The following is a 6320-nucleotide window of genomic DNA, read 5'->3' as shown; positions in this document are numbered from 1 at the left end:
TGAAGTAAATACATTAATTCAATCATTTCAGTCATTCAAGTGAGGAAAATTTCAATCATTTCAATCATTCAAGTGAGGTAAATTTCAATCATTTCAATCATTCCAGTGAGGTAAATTTCAATCATTTCAATCATTCCAGTGAGGTACATTTCAGTCGTCCAAGGGAGGTAAATTTCAATCATTCAAGTGAAGTAAATACATTAATTCAATCATTTCAGTCGTTCAAGTGAGGTAAATTTCAATCATTCAAGTGAGGAAACGACAACAATTTCAATCATTTCAGTCATTCAAGTGAAGTCAATTTCAATCATTCAAGTGAGGTAAATGTGTAAATTTCAATCATTTCAATCATTCAAGTGAGATAAATACGTAAATTTCAATCATTTCAATCATTCAAGTGAGATAAATATGTAAAATTTCCATCATTTCAGTCATTCAAGTGAGGTAAATTTCAATCATTCAAGTGAGGTAAATATGTAAATTTCAATCATTTCAATCATTCAAGTGAGGTAAATTTCAATCATTCAAGTGAGGTAAATTTCAATCATTCAAGTGAAGTAAATTTCAATCATTTCAATCATTCAAGTGAGGTAAATTTCAATCATTCAAGTGAGGTAAATTTCAATCATTCAAGTGAAGTAAATTTCAATCATTTCAATCATTCAAGTGAGGTAAATTTCAATCATTTCAATCATTCGAGTAAGGTAAATTTCAATCATTGAAGTGAGGTACATATGTAAATTTCGATCATTTCAATGATTCAAGTGAGGTTAATATGTAAATTTCAATCATTCAAGTGTGGTAAATATGTAAATTTCAATCATTTCAATCATTCAAGTGAGATAAATATGTAAATTTCAATACATTCAGTCATTCAAGTGAAGTCAATTTCAATCATTCAAGTGAGGTAAATATGTAAATTTCAGTCATTCAAGTGAGGTTGCTTTCAATCATTCAAGTGAGGTAAATATATCAATTTCAATCATTTCAGTCATTCAAGTGAGGTAAATATGTAAATTGCAATCATTTCAATCATTCAAGTGAGATAAATATGTAAATTTCAATCATTTCAGTCATTCAAGTGAGGTAAATTTCAATCATTCAAGTGAAATAAATACGTTAATTCAATCATTTCAGTCGTTCAAGTGAGGTAAATTTCAATCATTTCAATCACTCAAGTGAGGTAAATTTCACTCATTCAAGTGAGATACATTTCAGTCGTTCAAGTGAGGTAAATTTCAATCATTTCAATCATTCAAGTGAGGTAAATTTCAATCATCCAAGTGAGGTAATTATGTAAATTTCAATCATCTCAATCATTCAAGAGAGGTAAATATATAAATTCAATCATTTCAGTCATTCAAGTGAGATAAATATGTAAATTAAAAACTGTCAGTCATTTAAGTGAGGTCAATTTCAATCATTCAAGTGAGATAAATATGTAAATTAAAAACTGTCAGTCATTTAAGTGAGGTCAATTTCAATCATTTCAATCCTTCAAGTGAGGTAAATTTCAATCATTCAAATGAGGTAAATACATTAACTCAATCATTTCAGTCATTCAAGTGAGCTGAAATTCAATCATTTAAGTGAGGTAAATATGTAAATTTCAATCATTCAAGTGAGGTAAATATGTAAATTTCAATCATTTCAAACATTCAAGTGAGGTAAATTTCAATCATTCAAGTGAGGTAAATTTAAATCAATCATTCAAGTGAGGTAACCATATCAATTTCAATCATTTCAGTCGTTCAAGTGAGGAAAATTTCAATCATTTCAATCATTCAAGTGAGGTAAATTTCAATCATTTCAATCATTCCAGTGAAGTACATTTCAGTCGTCCAAGGGAGGTAAATTTCAATCATTCAAGTGAAGTAAATACATTAATTCAATCATTTCAGTCGTTCAAGTGAGGTAAATTTCAATCATTTCAGTCGTTCAAGTGAGGTAAATTTCAATCATTCAAGTGAGGAAACGACAACAATTTCAATCATTTCAGTCATTCAAGTAAGATAAATTTCAATCATTCAAGTGAGATACATTTCAGTCCTTCTAGTGAGGTAAATTTCAATCATTTCATTCATTCAAGTGAGCTTAATTTCTATCATTCAAGTAAGGTAAATTTCAATCATTTCAATCATTCAAGTGAGGTAAATTTCAATCATTCAAGTGAAGTAAATACGTTACTTCAATAATTTCAGTCGTTCAAGTGAAGTAAATTTCAATCATTCAAGTGAGGTAAATACATTAACTCTATCATTTCAGTCATTCAAGTGAGGTCAAATTCAATCATTTAAGTGAGGTAAATATGTAAATTTCAATCATTCAAATGAGGTAAATATGTAAATTTCAATCATTTCAATCATTCAAGTGAGGTAAATTTCAATCATTCAAGTGAGTAAACGACAACAATTTCAATCATTTCAGTCATTCAAGTGAGGTAAATTTCAATCATTCAAGTGAAATAAGTAGTTAATTCAATCATTTCAGTCGTTCAAGTGAGGTAAATTTCAATTATTTCAATCATTCAAGTAAGGTAAATTTCAATCATTCAAGTGAGATACATTTCAGTCCTTCTAGTGAGGTAAATTTCAATCATTTCAATCATTCAAGTGAGGTAAATTTCAATCATTCAAGTGAAGTAAATACGTTAATTCAATAATTTCAGTCGTTCAAGTGAAGTAAATTTCAATCATTCAAGTGAGGGAAACAGCCTATGTTAATTCAATCATTTCAGGCGTTCAAGTGAGGATAATACATGAACTCAATCATTTGTCATTCAAGTAAGATAAATATGTAAATTTCAAGACTTTCAGTCATTCAAGTGAAGTCAATTTCAATCATTCAAGTGAGGTAAATGTGTAAATTTCAATCATTCAAGTGAAGTTGCTTTCAATCATTCAAGTGAGGTAAATATATCAATTTCAATCATTTCAATCATTCAAGTGAGATAAATATGTAAATTTCAATCATTCAAGTGAAATAAATACGTTAATTCAATCATTTCAATCGTTCAAGTGAGGTAAATTTCAATCATTTCAATCATTCGAGTAAGGTAAATTTCAATCATTGAAGTGAGGTACATATGTAAATTTCGATCATTTCAATGATTCAAGTGAGGTTAATATGTAAATTTCAATCATTCAAGTGTGGTAAATATGTAAATTTCAATCATTTCAATCATTCAAGTGAGATAAATATGTAAATTTCAATACATTCAGTCATTCAAGTGAAGTCAATTTCAATCATTCAAGTGAGGTAAATATGTAAATTTCAGTCATTCAAGTGAGGTTGCTTTCAATCATTCAAGTGAGGTAAATATATCAATTTCAATCATTTCAGTCATTCAAGTGAGGTAAATATGTAAATTGCAATCATTTCAATCATTCAAGTGAGATAAATATGTAAATTTCAATCATTTCAGTCATTCAAGTGAGGTAAATTTCAATCATTCAAGTGAAATAAATACGTTAATTCAATCATTTCAGTCGTTCAAGTGAGGTAAATTTCAATCATTTCAATCACTCAAGTGAGGTAAATTTCACTCATTCAAGTGAGATACATTTCAGTCGTTCAAGTGAGGTAAATTTCAATCATTTCAATCATTCAAGTGAGGTAAATTTCAATCATCCAAGTGAGGTAATTATGTAAATTTCAATCATCTCAATCATTCAAGAGAGGTAAATATATAAATTCAATCATTTCAGTCATTCAAGTGAGATAAATATGTAAATTAAAAACTGTCAGTCATTTAAGTGAGGTCAATTTCAATCATTCAAGTGAGATAAATATGTAAATTAAAAACTGTCAGTCATTTAAGTGAGGTCAATTTCAATCATTTCAATCCTTCAAGTGAGGTAAATTTCAATCATTCAAATGAGGTAAATACATTAACTCAATCATTTCAGTCATTCAAGTGAGCTGAAATTCAATCATTTAAGTGAGGTAAATATGTAAATTTCAATCATTCAAGTGAGGTAAATATGTAAATTTCAATCATTTCAAACATTCAAGTGAGGTAAATTTCAATCATTCAAGTGAGGTAAATTTAAATCAATCATTCAAGTGAGGTAACCATATCAATTTCAATCATTTCAGTCGTTCAAGTGAGGAAAATTTCAATCATTTCAATCATTCAAGTGAGGTAAATTTCAATCATTTCAATCATTCCAGTGAGGTACATTTCAGTCGTCCAAGGGAGGTAAATTTCAATCATTCAAGTGAAGTAAATACATTAATTCAATCATTTCAGTCGTTCAAGTGAGGTAAATTTCAATCATTTCAGTCGTTCAAGTGAGGTAAATTTCAATCATTCAAGTGAGGAAACGACAACAATTTCAATCATTTCAGTCATTCAAGTAAGATAAATTTCAATCATTCAAGTGAGATACATTTCAGTCCTTCTAGTGAGGTAAATTTCAATCATTTCATTCATTCAAGTGAGCTTAATTTCTATCATTCAAGTAAGGTAAATTTCAATCATTTCAATCATTCAAGTGAGGTAAATTTCAATCATTCAAGTGAAGTAAATACGTTACTTCAATAATTTCAGTCGTTCAAGTGAAGTAAATTTCAATCATTCAAGTGAGGTAAATACATTAACTCTATCATTTCAGTCATTCAAGTGAGGTCAAATTCAATCATTTAAGTGAGGTAAATATGTAAATTTCAATCATTCAAGTGAGGTAAATATGTAAATTTCAATCATTTCAATCATTCAAGTGAGGTAAATTTCAATCATTCAAGTGAGTAAACGACAACAATTTCAATCATTTCAGTCATTCAAGTGAGGTAAATTTCAATCATTCAAGTGAAATAAGTAGTTAATTCAATCATTTCAGTCGTTCAAGTGAGGTAAATTTCAATTATTTCAATCATTCAAGTAAGGTAAATTTCAATCATTCAAGTGAGATACATTTCAGTCCTTCTAGTGAGGTAAATTTCAATCATTTCATTCATTCAAGTGAGGTTAATTTCTATCATTCAAGTAAGGTAAATTTCAATCATTTCAATCATTCAAGTGAGGTAAATTTCAATCATTCAAGTGAAGTAAATACGTTACTTCAATAATTTCAGTCGTTCAAGTGAAGTAAATTTCAATCATTCAAGTGAGGGAAACAGCCAATGTTAATTCAATCATTTCAGGCGTTCAAGTGAGGAAAATACATGAACTCAATCATTTGTCATTCAAGTGAGATAAATATGTAAATTTCAGTCATTTCAATCATTCAAGTAAGATAAATATGTAAATTTCAAGACTTTCAGTCATTCAAGTGAAGTCAATTTCAATCATTCAAGTGAGGTAAATGTGTAAATTTCAATCATTTCAATCATTCAAGTGACATAAATATATTAATTTCAATCATTTCAGTCATTCAAGTGAGGTAAATTTCAATCATTCAAGTGAGGTAAATATGGAAATTTCAATACTTTCAGTCATTCAACTGAGGTAAATTTCAATCATTCAAGTGAGCTTCATTGAACGTTTGATCCTGGCTGTCCTCCCTTTTCCGGGTTTGGGTCGTCCGACCTGGCTCTTGAGGTCCTTCACTTCATTGACGCGGCTAATTGGAGGGACACGCACGTCGACCTGTGTTCGATCCTTGCCTGTGTGGTGATTGGAGCTGACGAGGCCTGTGACCAGGCAGCTAAACATGCTCTCAATTTAGAATTTGTTGCGCCATTCCCTCTTGGCCCGTCAGAACTCTCTAATCTTATGAATCGTTTTAACAAAAAAATGGCAATTTCAGTGGGAGACCTCCATCAAGGGGTGATGGTGCAGTAAGGTGCACCCAGAGGTTGAATCCTCTGCCTCGTTTCCTCGGCTCTCCCGAGGAGAGAAAGCAGTCTATAGGCTCCGACATTGCGCTCTAAACTTCTATTTACCAAGGATAGTGTGTCACCCAACGGGGCTCTGCGAGCGGTGTAAGGTTCCCGAATATTTGGAATACATCTTCGCAGAATTCCGTTGGTACAGGAGGCCAAGATGGCGCCTCCTCCACTCTGCCCAAGAGATGGGGGATCCGCTGGTGAGGTGTACTTGATACACTGTGCCGATCGAGCCAAAAGCACCCTCGACTCTGCAAATCGTTGTTGATATTTATTAAAGAAACGGGTCGAATAATATGAAGTCCCCCGAACTTGTCTGCTCCAAGCGAGATGTTGAAGTGCGTGGTGTATATAGATTCTCACTGCTCTGAAAGCGCCATCAAAAACCCCAAAGAAGAAGAAAAATATGATGAAGAAGAAGCCCACCATAACGTGTGTTGATTTCCGGTTGTGGTTCGTTGTGCTCCGTGATCGCTTATATACGTCACTTC

General features: G+C 31.3%; 1 protein-coding gene across 2 annotated transcripts in view; it reads right to left on the bottom strand.

The window, feature by feature from the left end:
* LOC147030875 (cilia- and flagella-associated protein 57-like) overlaps positions 1–6175 on the bottom strand; it is a 187028-nt gene extending 180853 nt beyond the window's left edge. For both annotated transcript variants that reach the window (XM_085875405.1, XM_085875406.1), the window contains exon 1: positions 5887–6175. The gene's annotated coding sequence lies outside the window, so the exon portion shown is untranslated. The remainder of the gene's footprint in view (positions 1–5886) is intronic.
* Between the last annotated feature and the right edge of the window lie 145 nt (positions 6176–6320).

This window comes from Eptatretus burgeri, chromosome 3 (assembly GCF_056783735.1).
Source record: "Eptatretus burgeri isolate ZD-2024b chromosome 3, Ebu_testis_v1, whole genome shotgun sequence".
NCBI classification, from domain to species: domain Eukaryota; kingdom Metazoa; phylum Chordata; class Myxini; order Myxiniformes; family Myxinidae; genus Eptatretus; species Eptatretus burgeri.
The sequence above is the reverse complement of the archived record's forward strand: the minus strand, read 5'-3'. Positions and strand labels throughout refer to the sequence as shown.